Below are 18,614 nucleotides of genomic sequence, written 5' to 3'. Positions count from 1 at the left end.
ATTATCTTGACTGCTGTCAATTAATCCTTCCATCATCTTTGAATCCCAATGCTTCTGGAAGGTGGACACTCTTTATGGATAGACACTGTGACACGGGGCATTGCGCTCCCCTATTTTACTTTGTGTTAACGCAAGAAGCAGCGTTTAGCTATTTGAGACCCAACGTTGCTGCTCAAGGACAAAATCAAACATTCAAATACACTCAACGACTCATTTCCCAGACGCCCGATTTTTCAGACATGCCCAAACATTCGGAAGCATTCGCGGCACCGCCACATTCCCCATAGTCAGTGCATAAGAACATCTGAAATTTCGGACGCAAAAGACCTTCGCCGTCTGATTTTCCGGACTTTTTGCATGAGCGCAGGTGCGAAACGGCATTAATCGAAGCGTCGAACCGAGTTTAACCGGCGCTCTCGCACACAGATCCTCTGGTAGCTGAAGCCACCACCACGGCAATGCCAGGCCTGGCTACTTCGACGTTAGCCATCAAGCTTGCTGTTCGGCTCCGTGTTTTCATTGAAACAATTCGCCGTTAGCAATGGCGCCGGCTGCGCCTTTGTGATCCTCGCCAGTGGCACGTCCGCTGGATAAAAAAAAAGAAGATGCGGCCTGCCACGTCAGGCGGACTGCTATGGGAGCGAACGTGACAACCGTAGTTGCATTCTCGGCCGCTTGGCTGGGCCGAGCGGCGCTAGCTCTCGGGGACGGGACGCGTCGGTTTCCACGGGCGACGGTGTTCGAAGCGCGTTCCTCAGGCACTTTCTATGCCGATCCGAGACGACAGTTCCCTGACTGGCAGCTCCGCGGCGGATGACAGCGTTTTCGATGCGCGCGGCAGGCCGCACCATTTTTTTTTTATCCAGCGGTCGCGCCAGTGGCTTCGAAGCTCGGAAAATGTAGTGCGTTGCATAATGACGGTTTCCAAAAGCCACCTTTGCCTCAATACAGCTTTGTTACGCGGTGAAGCGTACGCAGAGTATTGCGGTGAAGCATACCAAAAGTGATAAGGGGCAATTGTCACGGGTCACTGTGTGTTTCCTTTAAAGGGGCCCTGAACTAACCCTCCAGCTTGGTGAAATAACGTAGTCCGCGGATAGCATACGCTGTTGTGAACATCTCGGCCAAGTTCTGCTGTCGTACGCGGTCCGTGGAGCTCGCAAGCAGAGCGCGAAGTCACCCTTCTCTCAAACGCTCTCGTTTCAAAAACCCCATGATCCTCGCTCTTTTCTGTGTGCTTGCACACTCCAGTACGCGGCTGCTTTTGGCCGCTGCGCTCGGCTACACCGCGGCCGCCGCGAGGTGCCGCCACGAGTCCAGTGGCTAAGCGCACTGCGGCTCTCTGAGGACAGCCACGTTTGGCTTACGTCACGGAGTTTAGCGCGGCCACGGAGGAAGGAAACTAAGGAGAGGCCCTGACGTCACTCTTTGTGAAGCAAAAGTGAAGCCGGAAGTTGGCGTTGCTCATCGCGATGCTCCGCCTTTTGTGCCACCCTCCTCTCTTGTTTACATCTTTCGCGAAACCACGCCGCGCTGCGCGTGGTTTCGCGCACGCTCGCGCAACATCCGGCAGAGCACGGTGCAGGTAACACAGCGCAACAAGACACGGTGACTAACGCAAACCCGTCCACACAACGCCTTTGCCACGGCACGAAACCTAACAGAGCAACACGTGTGAGCGCTCAAAATCAGAACAACGCCGCCATTATGGCCCAAAAGGCGTGGCCATACAACAAACAAAATAAAAAAGCAGCAAAAAAAAAAATGAGAACTTACTACGTCATTTCCGCCACACTTTTCTCCTAGCGCGCGGAGGGGGTAGGGCCTCTCCTTAGTTTCCTTCCTCCGTGAGCGCGGCATAGGAATCAAATCGGAAATTTGAACTGCGCGCCACGGTGACGTCTCCGCCGTAGCCTTCGCAATGCAAGGCATTGGAGGAGGAAGGGGGGGGGGGGAGCACAGCTGAGGCCGCGTTTGATTGCCGATAACTCCGCTTCTGCTGAACGCATTGAAGTACTTTTTGCGGCAAAGCCGTTCTGAAATAACCTATCTTCATTTCAAATGTCTTTCTCCACTTAGATAAAAAGTAGTTCAGGGCCCCTTTAACTCTTTCCGTACCGCGGCCATTCGGCGTCGTTCGCCCGCTAACTCTGGTTTGAAACGCCGGTTCCGAGAGTTCCCGCGCCGCGCATGGACACACTGCGCTATCGGATGTGAAGGAGGAGAACTGGTTTTTTGTTTCCTAAGCAGTCCGCTTTTTTCCACCAGGCTGTGATTTTTTAATGCGCTCGTCAAAGCAGAAAGCAAAAATGGCCGTCTCCAGGAGCGGCGCGCGCGCTTCGGAAGATCGCAGATCTCTGGATTCCGCTGCGTCTGCGGCTGATTTTATGATGGACCGAGCAGCAGCTAGTCTGAGGATGCTAGCTTTTCGTCGGACTTTGAGACCGACGACGACGGCCGCAGCCCGGCACGCCAAATTGTAGTGATTGCACTTAAAATTTTTGTAATGAAATAACTGTTCAATGAAAAATTTGGATTTTTTCAGAGATAGTGACAATTAGACGGCAATATATTTTGTATGTCATCATTTTTGTTAATTTACTTATTAGTAGGTACAAAGTGTGTCACAAACTTGGTTCAATTTTATCCCACAATATTGGTTTCGGCAATCTATATGTTTTTATGGCATACATCTTGTTAATAAAACTTTTATGCGTAAAAAGTGCATTCATTCAGCCTTTTGTTTATGTATTACATAAAATATTGAATGCATTAGCTCTTTCAGAAAAAAAATCTGGCTTAACTTACAAAAAAACACCTATTTTCTCCATGGTAGGGAAAGAGCAAATTATATAAGTTAATTATACACCCGGGCACCCGCCATCTCCTATCACCGTACGAGCACCGGTACGCCTAATAAGTGTCCTTTATGGCTATCTAGAGCTTTAGGTGCATCATATGTTTGTTCTCGTAAGCCTACAAAAATTTTAATTGTTTGCAAAATTTAATTCCTTACCTACCCTCATAAAAATGTTTGCAACATAGCTGGCATAGTATACCGTCCGTGGGAAGACAAGCTTAATTGGTTGTTAGCTTTGTGTTTTGCTTCACTGTTGAGCTGCGCTTACTGATTGTACAGTAACAAGATTCGCCAAATGGCTACAGGTTACCGCTGTACTCCTCCAAGTGTTCCAGAAAGACCAATTTCTTCTGCTCCGAAACTGCCCCACAAATGCTGGTGTGGTTGCACCTGACTGCTCCAGAATGAAAATTTTTCTACTCCAAAAATTGGTCCAAATCCTAAACTGGCTCGACCACCACTGAGTACGTAGCCTAAGGAAAAAAAAAAACAGTCCAGTTCCACGCAGTGAAAGCTGTCAAAACAGCGAAGATGGAGGTCGTTTTCTCAAGTTGGGACGAGTGTTTAGTGCGATTTTCATGAAAGTAATTTGACTCGTTGTCTTCTGTTTGCTAGATTCGAGCTTCGATTCTGGATTGCGCACACTTATCAGTTGCGTGAGGTTGTGATCAAACCAGTCTATCGCACACCTTGCAGCTGTGGCCATACTCGCGGTCGAGGAATTTTGAACCGTCCATCGTAGACGGTTCCCTGCGTCGACGTCTCTGCTCGGCCTCCTACTCTCGAAATTGGGGTTAGCTTGCCTCTGCTGGCCTTTGGCTTGGGTTGCCTTCGCTTAAAAGTGGGAGTTGCCTCCACCGGCGCCTGGCTTGCGCTTCCCGTTCTCGTTCCTCGGCGGTAGCGGCTTCCCTCCGCTGGCGATTTGATTGCGCTTCTCGCTCGCGATGCTCGGGATTTGCTCGACGTCGGCGCTGCCGCTCTCGTGCGAGCTGCCGCTGCCGCTCGCGCCGTGCTGAATCCATGGGGCGAAAGGGCGCGCGCCGGCGAAACATCTGCTCCTATACCCCCTACTCCACTCTCACCCGGCGCGCGCTCTGATTGGTCCGCTCCCCCCCCCCCCCCCGGCGCGCCCTCTGATTGGTTCGGCTCCATCCTGGCGGGGCCCCGCGCTTTCAAACGCCTGAATTTTCCAAAAGTAGCGCCATGCTTAGATCTTTCCGCCACTCCGCTCCCCGCGGCGTTTCCTCCTCCGTGCCTCCTGTCTCCCCAGCCTCCTCCGCTCCCCCATTGGCTAATCTGTGTCATGTGGAAGCACGCGTCGCGGTTTGTATAGTTTTTTTTTCTTTCCAGCGCGCTCCTACCGCCATTACTGGCCGAGTGCGACGAAAGTACGCGCAGACGGGTTGATTGCGAGAGATCGCGGGATCAAATCGCGGCCGCATTTCGATGGGGGCGATATGCAAGGACGCCAGTGTCCCGTCCATTGGGGACACGTTAAACAACCATAGCTGGTCAAAATTAATTCGGAGTCCCCTATTACGGCGTGCCATAATCAGATCGTGGTTTTGGCATGTAAAACCCAAAAATCATTTCTTTTCTCTGTCTTGTGTGCCTTGAGTGTTTCAGTTAAAGCAACACTGCTTCCCTGCGAAAACTTACAACGCAAAATAAGACAGACGCACGTAGTATGCAGATATAAACTGAGCATTTCAACAAAAGTGTTATTGGTGCTAATGAGGGGGGATAACTATTTTCGGAACATCTGTCCAGTTATCCCAAAAAGTTCGTTCTTGCTATCAAATTCCAACCACTTGATCTGTAATAAATAAATAAAAAAAAACGTTTTCATGTGCTAGTACGTTGTTCAAATTATCAATACTGTCCACGTATGAAAACGTTGCCCATGGCCGCCACAACCCGTGCATGAGCTACACACATCTGTAAAAGGCACGGAGCAGAAGTGGCCTTTTTGCTAGGCGTTGCTGGCCGCAGACAGTTGGAATCTGACACGCGCTGGCCGAACAAAAGTATCCTGCAGGAACGTAAATGAACCTACGAAACCACGTATACATACTTTGACGACGTCAAAACCTGAAACTAAGGTAATTGTGCGCGTTTCAGTACGCCGTGTGCATGCGTCGTGTTTCAGCAACACGAACTCTCAATGTGCGGGCGCTTTTCGTCTTAAATAATGGTCCTTTTCTCTATATTTTGCGCGTTTCCAACACGATATTCTTAAGGCCAGTTACCGACTGACGAAGCAAAATCTCGCCTCAATAGAGTTTTAGCTCAGCGGGTTTACGTTTTGCTCCGCTCGCGGTCTCCACCGTTGCGCCAGCGGAGCGGCTCGCGAAAAAAGAATTTTAGCCCGGCGGATCACTCACCCGCTCGAGCGGAGAGAGCGGGGCGCTCTGCTTCCCCACCTAGTGGTCCGAATAGGAGTTACTGAGAAATGAAATTGAATTACGCTTGCTTTTGTAATGCAAGAAATGTTGAATAAAGATATATTACATGTTCTCAGTACATTATTTGTTAATAATATACTGAGTACTAATGTACGTGTCAGCGCCGCAGTCGCCGTCGTCGATGCAGAACTGCCGGCGTTCATGTTCGCGGCTGCCATCTTGCATTTCCCATACACGCCCGCGCGCGCTTACGCACGCTCGCGCGCTGCGTATACCCTCCGCTGGGGAGTGCTTTTCAGCGGGCGTAAACGCTGCTCCGTAAAACCGCTGGCCGCCTCAGCGTTGTGCGCATGCGCAGTCGTGTCTCCGCTCGCCCGCTCCGCTCCGCTGACCGTAAACCCGCTGGGCTAAAACTCTCTAATAAGTGCTACGCAGGGCTCGAACGAACTTTTCCGCCTATTTCCTCCGGTAGCGCGTTACCCGTCGTGTGCTACGGCTGGGCCAGCATAGGCGACGCCACTGTCGAGGCCGCGCCGACCGCGGGAGCGGAGTGAAGGAGGAGGGAAGTGGCTGGCGCTACTTTTGGAGATTAAAGGGCCCCTCACCAGGTATGGCCATTTTGAGCTGACAAGCGCAGAGCATACATTGCGCGATAATGATCGTGTCTGCAAAGTATTACATACCTACGCGCCGCGGAAAGATCTGAAATTTCAATCCGAACGCCGTTTCCCTTTTCACTCGCGGCCGCCGCGCTCCAAGCCGGTCGGTGACGTACGTGCCCCTGCGCCTAAGTAATCGTGTCCTGCGGTATGACGTCGCTCGTGCTTGAATGAATGCTTTATTTCCAACAGTCCTAATACAGAGCCTGCTAGAGGGGCAGAGGCTAAAGGCTTAAAATGCCTGACAAAGGCCTCTGACACCTGACTTCGAGAATTATTTAAGGCAACATGTTATGTGTGCGATCTGTTGCTTGAATTGACGAATTGAAGTTTACAGAAATGATAAAACACACAAAGGGAATGTCTGCGTATTTTTTGTTTCACTTCTCACCGAAGCAAGAGAGATGTACTTCCGCTTCGTCTTTCTTGTTCCCACGGTCGAGCGGTCATATGCGCAGGTACCGAAACTATGCCATTTTCTATCGTGTTCCAGCCCGTGATCATGCTCTACGATCCGCTTGTTCTGCCTGAGTATTCATGTAGCACTGAATTATACCGCTAGTCGTGTGCTTGTGCACAGAGCGCAAAATCTTGCGCTGCGCGAACGAGACAACAGCTCGCGCTCGACGCCGTCAGCGGAAGTGCATAGCGCCGAAAAAAAGCGAGGAGCAATAAAAGAAAAGAATGAAGGCGGGGCCTGTGACGTATGCGTCACGCGATCCTCGAGGTCCGGTATGGGAGAGCGCAGGGAAGGAACATCGCTTGCGTAGGCTAGACGGTGGTGATCGGAGAGGGCAGCATCTTGCTTGGCAGTGGAGCCCGCCTGCTGAAATCATGGGTTCGCGGCACTGAAATATTTCTATCTCGGCTATTAATGGGAGCCGATTTGAAAAGTTTTTGCGGCAGAACGCTCCCTAGAGGACACGTAACAAATTGCAACCTATAACCAAAATTTACCATGGGGCCTGGGTTTTACCGCGCTTACCCTAGGCGCGCCCTCTGGCGGTGAGCTCTGGAACCTGCCCTCCTGCGTGACACCGGACGGCGAAGGCTCGACTTAAAACAGCTCCGCTGTTAAAAAATGGTTTGTAATATTTACATAAAGACTAGCCAACAAGTGCAATAATGCAAATGCAATCAAGGTATACAAATGCAAAGAACAATAATGCCGTAACTCGCGCGTTGTGTGAACAAAAAATGCGGTGCAAGGGGTTTGATATAAACCGTCGAAGAAAAACGACGCAACAGGATGTATGCATACCAAAAATGATGAAATGCAATTTACGCTTGAGAAGTACTTTTTTACCGTTATTGCACGTTAATGACGCGACCTCGAATATAACGCAAGTGGAGATTCGGGGTCTCTCAGAAGAAAAGTATATGCGCTATAACGCGAAGTAATGCCACAGTGAAACAAGAAATGACGAATAAAAAGTTCGGCAGGTGTTACAGCCTTGTAACAACGCGAAAGCCTGCTGCATATTTGGTAAAACATGAAATTGTACAATTCTTATTAGACTTCTTTGTAAGACATATTGGTAATACGCAAAGTTATATAAATCAGGGCTAGAATTCTTGCAAGACATAACGAGCCGCAATGGTAAGTACTTGCGTTTTTGTTTTCTGAAGGTGGGAAACTTGAATTCACTTGCCCCGTACACAACATCTCCAGGCTTTGAGTGGCGCCTGACACCGGCAAAAGAAACTGAGAGCGAGAGGGCCATACTAATCCAGTTACAACCAAATTAGGAAGACCCGCTAAGCTTCAACAAGACACTCCCTCACCAGAACAGGAGTTGGCCCCCCTGGTGCGGTATTCGGCCACTCCCTCCCAAATGAATCGTTTGATTAACCAATGGCCCTCAATCACCAGTAGCTGCGAAGCACCTGACCAAGGCGGCGGTCAGACCTGTAACGCAGCAGCAAGTGCTAAGAATCTCTGGACCCGGTCAGGCGGCCAGTGGAAACTGACCCTTGCAACGTTTAACACCCGAACCCTCTCGAGTGAAGCTAGCCTAGCAGGACGCTTTGGGGAAATATCAGGCATTGTTTGGGATATCATTGGCCTTAGTGAGGTTAGAAGAACTGGTGAAGCTTATACAGTGCTGACAAGTAACCACGTCCTCTGCTATAGAGGACTACCAGATAAACAGTTTGGAGTAGGATTCCTAATCCATAAGGTCATAGCGGGCAACATTGACGAATTCTGCAACGTTAATGAGAGGATAGCAGTAGTCGTTATAAAGCTGAATAAGATGTGTAGAATAAAGGTAGTACAAACCTACGCTCCAACCTCTAGTCACGGTGATGAAGAAATAGAACAGTTTCATGAAGATGTTGAATTAGCGATGCGAAAATTGCAAACTCAGTTTACTGTAGTCATGGACGACTTGCAGAAGTAGGTAAAAAGCAGGCTGGTGAACAAGCAATTGGCAACTACGGCGTGGATTCTAGGAACACTCGAGGATAGATGTTGGTAGAATTCGAGGGAAGGAATAAGCTGGGAATAATGAACACCTTCTTCAAGATGCGTTGGAACAAAAAGGGAACCTGGATAAGCCGTAATGGTGAAACAAGAAATGAAATTGATTTCATACTTTCTACCGATCCCAGCATAGTGCAGGAAGTGGAAGTGTTAGGTAGGGTAAAGTGTAGTGATCATAGGTTAGTGAGGGCTAGGATTTACCTCAATTCGAAGAGAGAAAGAGTAAAATTGGTCAGGAGGAAACAGGCCAATCTAGACGCAGTAAGGGTAAAAGCAGACCAATTCAGGTTGGCACTTGCAAACAGATATGCAGCCTTAGAACAGACAGACAAAGATGACATAGAGGCAATGAATGAAACCGTAACTAGGCTGGCTTCAGAAGCAGCAATAGAAGTGGGAGGTAAGGCACCAAGGCAACCAGTAGGTAATCCCTCTCAAGTAACAAAAGACCTAATACAGAAACGACAAAGAATGAAAGTGTCCAACTCAAGAGATAAAATACGCGGAACTGTCAAAACCGATCAACAAGGTGAAAATAAGGGATATTCGAAATTATAACGTGAGACTCAGGAAGCATGAAAAATGGACGCAGCATGAAATCAGTGAGAAGGAAACATGACATAGGACTAACCAAGATGTATGCACTGGAAGATAAGTAGGGTAATATAATCAGCAATCTTGAAGATATAATAAAAGCAACGGAAGAATTCTATACTGACCTGTACAGTACCCAGAGCAGCCACGATACCTACATTCAAAGTAGTAATGAACAGGTCATAGATGCTCCTACTGTAACTAGCGATCAAGTTAGAAGGTCCTTGCAAGACATGATACGGGGAAAAGTGGCAGGAAAAGATGGAATAGCAGTTGATTAAATCAAAGATGGAAGAGACATAATGCTTGAAAAACTGGCGGCCCCTTATACGAACTGTATATAACCTTATACGAAATCCACAAAAAGGGAGTCGTTAAAAAACTGAAAAATTATAGGCCCATTAGCTTACCTCCTGGTATCCTGCCTAACGGAGTTACCACCGACTTCCATTGCACACTCATTAATGATGCCCACAAGATTGTCGTTCATTGCTTCAACACTAAGGTCCTCTTCCTGAGTTAAAGCTGAATACCTGTTCTGTAGCTTGATCTGGAATTCCTCTATTTTCCCTCTTACCGCTAACTCATTGATCGGCTTCTGATATACCAGTTTCTTCCGTTCCCTCCTCAGGTCTAGGCTAATTCGAGTTCTTACCATCCTGTGGTCACTGCAGCGCACCTTGCCGAGCACGTCCACATCTTGTATGATGCCAGGGTTAGCGCAGAGTATGAAGTCTATTTCATTTCTAGTCTCGCCGTTCGGGCTCCTCCACGTCCACTTTCGGCTATCCCGCTTGCGGAAGAAGGTATTCATTATCCTCATATTATTCTGTTCCGCAAACTCTACTAATAACTCTCCCCTGCTATTCCTAGTGCCTATGCCATATTCCCCCACTGCCTTGTCTCCAGCCTGCTTCTTGCCTACCTTGGCATTAAAGTCGCCCATTAGTATAGTGTATTTAGTTTTCACTCTCCCCACCGCCGATTCCACGTCTTCATAGAAGCTTTCGACTTCCTGGTCATCATGACTGGATGTAGGGGCGTAGACCTGTACAATCTTCATTTTGTACCTCTTATTAAGTTTCACAACAAGACCTGCCACCCTCTCGGTGTTATATAAAATATTCACCAAGATATTCTGCAATAGGATAAGGGCAACACTGGACTCTAGTCAACCAAGGAAACGGAGAGGTTTCAGGAAGGGATGCTCTACAATGGATCACATCCATGTCATCAGTCAGGTGATCGAGAAATTCGCAGAGCACAATCAGCCTCTCTATATAGCTCTCCTGGATTACGAAAAGGCATTTGATTCAGTCGAGATACGAGCAGTCATAGAGGCATTACGTAATCAAGGAGAACAGGATGCTTACGTAAATATCTTGGAAAGTACAGAAATTACACGGCTACCTTATTTCTCCACAAGAAAAGTAGGAAGATACATATAAAGAAAGGCGTCAGACAAGGAGGCAATCTCTCCAATTCTATTCACTGCGTGCTTGGAAGTAGTATTCAAGCTATTAAACTGAGAAGGCTTAGGAGAAAGGATATCTCAGCAACCTTCGATTTACAGGTGACATTGTCCTTGTCAGCAACACTGAGGACGAGTTACAAGAAATTATTGAGGAACTTAACAGAGAAGGTATAAGAGTGGGGTTGAAGAATAATATGCATAAGAGAAAGATAATGATGAATAGCCGGGCAAGGGAACAAGAGTTCAGGATCGCCAGTCAGCCTCTAGATTCCGTAAAGGAGTACATTTACCTAGGTCAATTACTCACAGGGGACCCTGATCATGAGAAGGAAATCTAGAGAAGAATAAAAATGGGTTTGAGCGTATTCGGCAGACATTGTCGGATCCTGACTGGAAGCTTACCATTATCATTAAAAAAGAAAGATTTACAGTCAGTGCATTCTACCCGTGCTGACATATGGGGCAGCAACTTGGAGACTGGCAATGAAGCTCGAAAACAAGGACCGCGGAAAGAGCGATGGAACAAAGAATGTTAGGCGCAACGTTAAAAGACAGGAAGAGAACGGTGCGGATCAGAGAGCGAAAAGGGATAGCGGATATTCGAATTGTCATTAGAGAAAGAAATGGAGCTGGGCAGGTCATGTAATGCGTAGATTAGATAACCGGTGACCCATTAGGGTCACAGAATGGGTGCCACGAGAAGGCAAGCGCAGTCGACGACGGCAGAAGACTACGTGGGGTGAGGAAATTGAGAAATTCGAAGGCGCTAGCTGGATCGGTTGACGCAGGACAGGGGTAATTGGAGATCGCAGGGAGAGGCCTTCGTCTTGCAGTGGACGTAAAAGATGATGATGATGATGATGGGAGAGGATGCTTCGTTTCTTCGGCGCACTACGACCTCGGGCACTACGAGACAGGACCGATCGTTTTCCCGTCCTTGCACCTCCTGACGCACAGCGTTATTGGCAGGCCGAACTTTACAGCGTTCTAAATCGGGAGAAGGGGCGCAGAATGCCGAGTGGTAACTTTCATAACTGATGTTTTTACGCACGAAAAGGGACGAGAGACAGCGGCAAGACGCGGACACAGCGCTAACTTCCAACAATTGTTTTATTCTACGAAGCGGTACACATATATATAGGTAACAGACAACAGCGTACGCATGCGCATATATACTGGTTTCTAATCAAATGAGACAGCAACGAGACATGTGTAATAGAAAATTAAGATGATATCGAAGATGAACAAACGACCATGCATAGCCCAAAAATTTCTTTTGTAATTGCAAGATTAAAATATCATCTCCATCAGGCCACCCTCTGTGTCACGTTTAAAAAATCTAATAATCGAAATCGAAAAGACGGGTAAAACGCCGGCGGTCCCAGTCTTGGAGGTCGTGCCAGCATCATTCAAAGGCCGGTAGGTGGCGGAGCAGGCCCGCGCTGTTCCAATAGGCTATATAAATATGCAAGGCGGCAGAAGAAAGGAAAAGTGGGCAGAGATTGAGGAGCAGTTAAATAGAGAGCAAATAGGGGTGGGTGTATGCGGTTACAGAAACGCACCTTAGAGATTCGGAAGAGCCGCCAGTGATTGAGAATTAAGTTTTGGAAAGGTGCAACAGAACTAGGTCGGAAAGAAAGGGAGGAGAGTCTGAATGCTCATCTATTAGGGAGCCAAATGGAGAAGAGTAAATTCAAAATGTCAAGAGCATCTTTGGTTATCAGCTACTATGAGCGGGAAGAAAACTTGGCTGGATGTTACGCATTTGTGGACCGGAAATAATTGCACAGAGAAGAATAAAGGGTTAGTAGAAAGCATAAATACTGATATTAAGGGTTTCGGGAATGATGCTGAAATTATCCTATTAGGTGACATGAATGTCCACATACACGATTTAGATGGTTATACCGACAACAACGGGAAGTCAATGCTAGACCTTTACGAGCAACATAACCTCGTTATCGTGAATACAGGGCGTAAGTGTGAAGGGCAGATCACGTGGGAGGTGGGAAACCGGCAATCTACCATTGATTACTGTCTGATTACAAAAGGAATTCATGATAAGTTTAGTGAAATGGTCATTGACCAGGAAGGGTGTAGCAGCATAGGGAGTGACCATAAACGCATCATTTTGAAAATGGGATATGTAGTTGGGAAAGAGAGTGAGGAGTGCAAAATGGCCAGTCCAAAGTTGAACGCTGAATAAATAACAAATGTAGTCACTGGAGTCGAGGAAGAACTTGGCAAATGGCCAAGAGTGGGAATACAGTGAGCTTCTAAGCGTAATGACGACAAAAATACGGAAAGAGAAACAAATTCTTTTTTTACTTGGAAAGCATATTTAGCGCCAGCGAATAAGGACAGAAGGGAGACGACACCACAATGTGCTATTCAACAACTTGATTTTCAGGAAACAGCCACCTATTTAACCCATGCACAGTGGCGCCACCTCATCTAAATAATAACCATCCAAAAAAGCCGTCTCCTTATCTCACAAGTCGACAGAAAGGGCACGAACACACGTATCACTATTCCGACAGATAGCCTGAGCCTCAATAATCTCTCGCACATCTTTATCTTTGTGCTTCGCAAAAACCCGGAAGGATCCTTAGACCGGCGCACAGCCGCATTCCTGACAGTGAGTTGACAGATGACCGCATTGCTTATTTTTCACGTTTAGGCTATGTTCTCGTAACCGGTCATTAAGACACCTTCCTGTCTGTCCGATTTATTTTTTCCCATAGGACAGCGGGAGCTTATAAACAACATCTTCTACGCAACCCACTGGTGCTTTACAATGATTCGTAGAGCATCCCACAGTTGGCTTACGGTACGGGTCCCTTAATTGACATATTTTCGCGAGCTTTTCTGGCGCTGAAAAGACCACTTTCGTGTCCACCCGGCTAGCCATTTTCTTAGGACTATGTGCCGTTCTATGCAAGTACGGCACTACTGCTATTTTCCCTCTGCGTTCCGTCCGTTGATTTGCCGCGTCCTGAATTGTGCTATCTGACCCGCACCTTTTTAGCAGCCCCTCTACGACCGAAACTTGCACTGACTGCGGAAACCGTGCTGCTGATAACCTTCCCGACTGATCCATAAGACTCGTATAGATCTTATGGTGGCAAGATTTCTTTAATGCATTCCCAAAGCACAAGTTGGCAATGTTTCTCTTGACGAGCTCCGAGTGGGCTGACCGATACAGCAACAGGGGCTTATTAGCTCTAGGTTTATACTCCCAACACGTGTGCCGTTCCATGAATTCGAGCTGAATATCTAAGAAACGCAGCACATTATCAGCTGGCTCTTCAAGCGTGAAAGTAAGTGGGCCAAGTCCTGCAGAAAAACTTCGTATAGCGCATTGTGGAGTCGTCTCCCTCCTGTCCTTGTTCACTGGCGCTAAATATGCTTTCCAAGTCAGTTTACCAACATGCCCAAAAATGGCAATGCAGAAACAACATGTTCGTTGGAAAGAAAAAAGAAACCAAAAAGCTGGTGGAGAAGGGAGATACGAGAAGCGATCGCCGAACGACAGAAAGCACCCCGAGAACACAGGCAGGCAAAGAAGGGGCAGTTGCCGCAGGATGAAGTAGCCAGTAAATGGGAAATATACCGGGAGAAAAAGTCTATGGTTCAAATACTGGTCCAAGCAAAGATAAAAGGTGAAAGTGAACGTTGGTTGTCAGAAATACGTGAGAAAAAGAAGGCCGCACCTAGAATATTTTAGAACCACATAAAATTATTAGGCAGGAAGTCAACAACAATACAACAACATATCCTAGACGAAGATGGAAACAAACTGGAAGGTGATGCGGCAATATATATCATAAAAAAATAACAGCTGAATCTTTTCCAAGGCAATGACGAGGTTGTATTTGAAGAAAGAAACGAGCATGAAAGAGACCCAAGTGGGAAAGGAGCTGGTGCTGACAAATTTCAACTGGAAGAAAGCCGAAGAGCACAGCCACAGGGCTAGACGAGGTTCCCGTTAGGATGATGAATGAATTAGGACGAAAAAGTAAGGAAGCTCTGGTGAAAGCAGTGGAAAAAACTTTGAATGATAGACGGATACCAAACAGTTGGCGACAAAGTAGAACGAATTTAATTTATAAAGGTAAAGGGGAGAAAGATATAATTCACTCGTATAGACCATTGGCCATTACATCGGTAATATACAGACTAGCAATGCAGGCAATCAAATTAAAGCTGCAAGCGTGGGCAGAAAATAATGACATTTTGGGAGAACTTCAGAATGGCTTCAGAATAGGTAGACGTTTGGATGATAACTTATTTGTTCTTACTCAGTGTATTGAAATATTAAAAGTAGAAAGCAGACCGTTATATGTGGCCTTTTTAGACATTACAGGAGCATATGAAAACGTAGACCGCAACATTTTCTAGGATATTCTGGAAGGGGAAGGCTTAGGTCACGATTGTCTACAGCTTTTGAGAGATATTTACCTAGAAAATACCGTACGCGGTGATGGGAAGGGATGAGGAGCGAGGAGAAAGTTCATTTCAACAAGGGACTGAAGCAGGGGTGCCCTTTATCCCCATTGCTGTTTATAATGTACATGATGAAGATGGAGAGGGCGCCAGAAGGAAGCAGTATCGGGTTTAATTTCTCATACAGACAGACGGGTACAGTAGTAGAGCAGCAACTTCCAGGTTTATTTTATCCGGACGACATTGTGTTGCTAGTTAACAGGCAAAGTGATTTGCAACGTCTGGCTAATATCTGTGGACAGGAAGGCAACAATTAGATTTGAAATTTAGTGTTAGAAAAGCAGGTTTATGGTATTCAATGAAAGCAGTGAACAGACAATGGCAATGCAGGGCCAGGAAATACCTCGGGTAAGATAATAATAATAATAATAATAATAATAATAATAATAATAATAATAATAATAATAATAATAATAATAATAATAATAATAATATATTTTATTCACTTCATTCGTACAACGTATTCCAGCCTGCATAACCGTTGCCGCTTGTGTGCGGAGCTGGGCAGCCAGGTTAAGCACATGAAACAACAGCGAGTAAATCATAGTAGAAAAAGAACAGAAATAAAATCAACCAAACACGCAGCAATTGCCTTGTGCGACGTAAGAACAAACAAACAAACAAGAATCAACAGAACAAATGCATAGCAACTGTTTTCCACCGTGCACACTTTCGTACACGAAAGGAAAACATACAGAACATAGACAACAGTAAATTACCTCAGTCTATATTATCGTTCAACCAAGGTCGAAGGAACTTCTTAAGGTCTTTTAATCCAGTAATGCTCGGGAGGGTACGTATTTTATTGAAGTGATAAGAAACATAGTAGGTGCGGGTTCTTTTGCCATAAGCGGTGAAGAGGCGGGGTATGACATACTTTTCAGAATTACGGAGAGGCCGTGCTTTAATGTTGCAGATTTTAAAGGAGCTGTGAAAGAAATGCTTGTATAATACGTCAAAGATAAATTGCTTGTGTACAAGTAGCATGTTAAAATATTCCATACTGTCTCTGGCTGACTTATCGTGATAGTTGGTTCCGTAGGCGAGATTGATTGCAATTCTGTGCACTATGTTACTTAGTGTGTTTAATTTATATAAAGATGCGGTTCCGTAAATTGTTATTCCGTATCGTAATACGGACTCTCCCAATCCCTTATATATAATTTTCTAAATGATACATCACAAATAGATCGTAGAGCATATATATAAGGACACACTAGGCGTAAGCGTTTGGATAACTGGGCAATATGTAAGTTCCACGACAGTGTTTCGTCAAATGTGATACCAAGATATTTAAAGTTCGATTTAAGTTCCAAAGGTGGGCATGAACAGCACGTACAGTTCCTCTCATGAAGGTATACATTTTATAATGTTCTGAACACTTTATACGGGCTATGAAAACAAAGTAGGCAGGTTTTTGTAGTATTAGTAAAAATCTGATTGACGTTTAATAATTATATCAAAAGATGTACATCCTGTTGCATCCTGTCGGAGACTTCTTCGTAAGTTTCACTTGGTATCGCCAGGGCAGTATCATCCGCGTATAGAAACAGTTGTGAGTTCAATGGAAGACAGGTCATATCATTCACGTAAATATTAAACAAGGGTCCTAAAATTGAGCCCTGAGGTCCGAAGAACACCTGTCGAAACGTTTAAAATTGAGCTGTACTATCCGCCTAGTTGGACACATTGGACTCGATCAGCAAAATAACTTGTAAATAACAACATGTTGGGACCTCTCACACCAATATTGTCGCGTTTATCTAATAATAGAGTGTGTTTAATAGTATCAAAGGTTTTTGGCAAATCAATAAAAAGTGTAAGGACAATGTTGTTGTTATCTATTTCTTTGCAGACTAGGTCATGAAAATTATCTAGTAAGTTTACCGTGCTTTCGCTTTTGCGGAACCATACTGGGCTGCATTTAGTAGACGGTACTTATTAAGAAATGATGCCATGCTTACATGTATAATTTTCTCCATGATACAAGCGAGGGAGGACAAAATTGCGATTGGCTTATAATTATTATAATCCTTTTTGGAGCCTTTTATGCAATGGTATTATTACACTTATTTTCATGTACGTGTGAATTTGCCCAGTTGTTAAAGTTTCGTTGATAATGAAAAGTAATATAGTTTTAAGTTTGTCAAAATGCGCTGTGAGATCCCTTATCCTAACACTATCATAACCTGGTGATTTTGTTATTGGCATTGTTTTCAACACATCCCATAATTCCGGCTCAGTGGCAGTAGGCATGTAAGCTGAATGTATGTTCGAAGCAACTGCAGTAGCGATCGCCATTTTCCTTCCCTGTCTACACAAGAAAGTAACAGATTCTACAAAGTGATTATTGAACTCTGTGGCAAATTCTACCTTGTTTTTATCTGGAAAGGCCTGTTCTAAAGTATCATCAATGTTTTTCTTGGATGGTTTTGCTATGGTGGTTTGTACTAATTTCCATGTTTTTTTTTACATCCTTACTGCATGCCGAGAATTGATTTAGCTGGTACTGTTTCTTTTACCAGTCGTATTTTGCTGTTATTTTATTTCACAGTTGCCTGAATTATTCACTTAGTACAAAGTCATGAGGGTTCTCATTGCGCCTTCTTAAAAGTTTACTCTTGATGTAGGATAGCTCAATAACTTCTTTTTTTATCCAAGGACTTGCCTGATTTCGCCGTTTCATCCTCACCTTAGTTCTCGAGTTGCTGTAAATTCATTTTAGTTGCTGTACAGGCAGTTCGTAAGCATATAGATGATTGTGCTGCAAGAGGGAATTCCACTCATACAACTTAATTAGTTTATCTACTTTTTCATTGTTAATTACAAGCCTTTCTGCAGGTCTTTCCTGTGCCGCCATTTTATTATCTTTTAACAACGGAAGTGAAACAAAATAATGATCAGCAGCTTTTTCTTTAATAATACACCTGAACGTTTCCTGTTGCGTTACGGTTGTACTGATATGGTCAATGCATGACTGTGTAAATTTACTTCCTAGAAATTCTTCTCGCGTATAGCCCTGAATTTTATTCTCCAAGCCAAAACTGGCCAACAACGTTAAGTGCTCACTTACACTTACCTTATTAGTTACCCAAATGTCAATATTTAGATCTCCCGCGAGAATCACACGTTTATTTACTCCATACATTTTAAGGAATCTAGCGAGCTCTTCTAAAGAAACTGCAATATTCTTGCTAGGAGGTCTGTAAATCGCACAAACTAACAATTCCTTTTCACTGTTTGAAAGATAAAGCGCTATAACTTCCGCTTCATCAAATTCAACTTTCAGGCATTCACAAAACCAGCAATTTTTCACAAATACTAACACTCCTCCACCACGATTGATAGTTCTGTATGTTATAAAGAGAGCAATCAAACTCACTGACATTGATCTCATTAAATATTATGACCTCCAGAAAAGTTAAACCATTCTCCAAGTACATTTTTAACATGTTCCAGTTCTTGTGAAGACTTCTCACATTCACATGGATAAGATCAATACTTATACAAGATTCAACTGACATGAATTCCCGGCGTATCTTCATCCATTCAGAAAATGAATGTACACTCTCAGTCATCGCGTTATCTTGCACAGGTCCGCTTCGTTCTCAACAAGAATCACAGGGGCACC

Source organism: Dermacentor variabilis, chromosome 5 (assembly GCF_050947875.1).
Source record: "Dermacentor variabilis isolate Ectoservices chromosome 5, ASM5094787v1, whole genome shotgun sequence".
Taxonomy (NCBI): domain Eukaryota; kingdom Metazoa; phylum Arthropoda; class Arachnida; order Ixodida; family Ixodidae; genus Dermacentor; species Dermacentor variabilis.
This window is presented reverse-complemented; position numbering follows the sequence as displayed.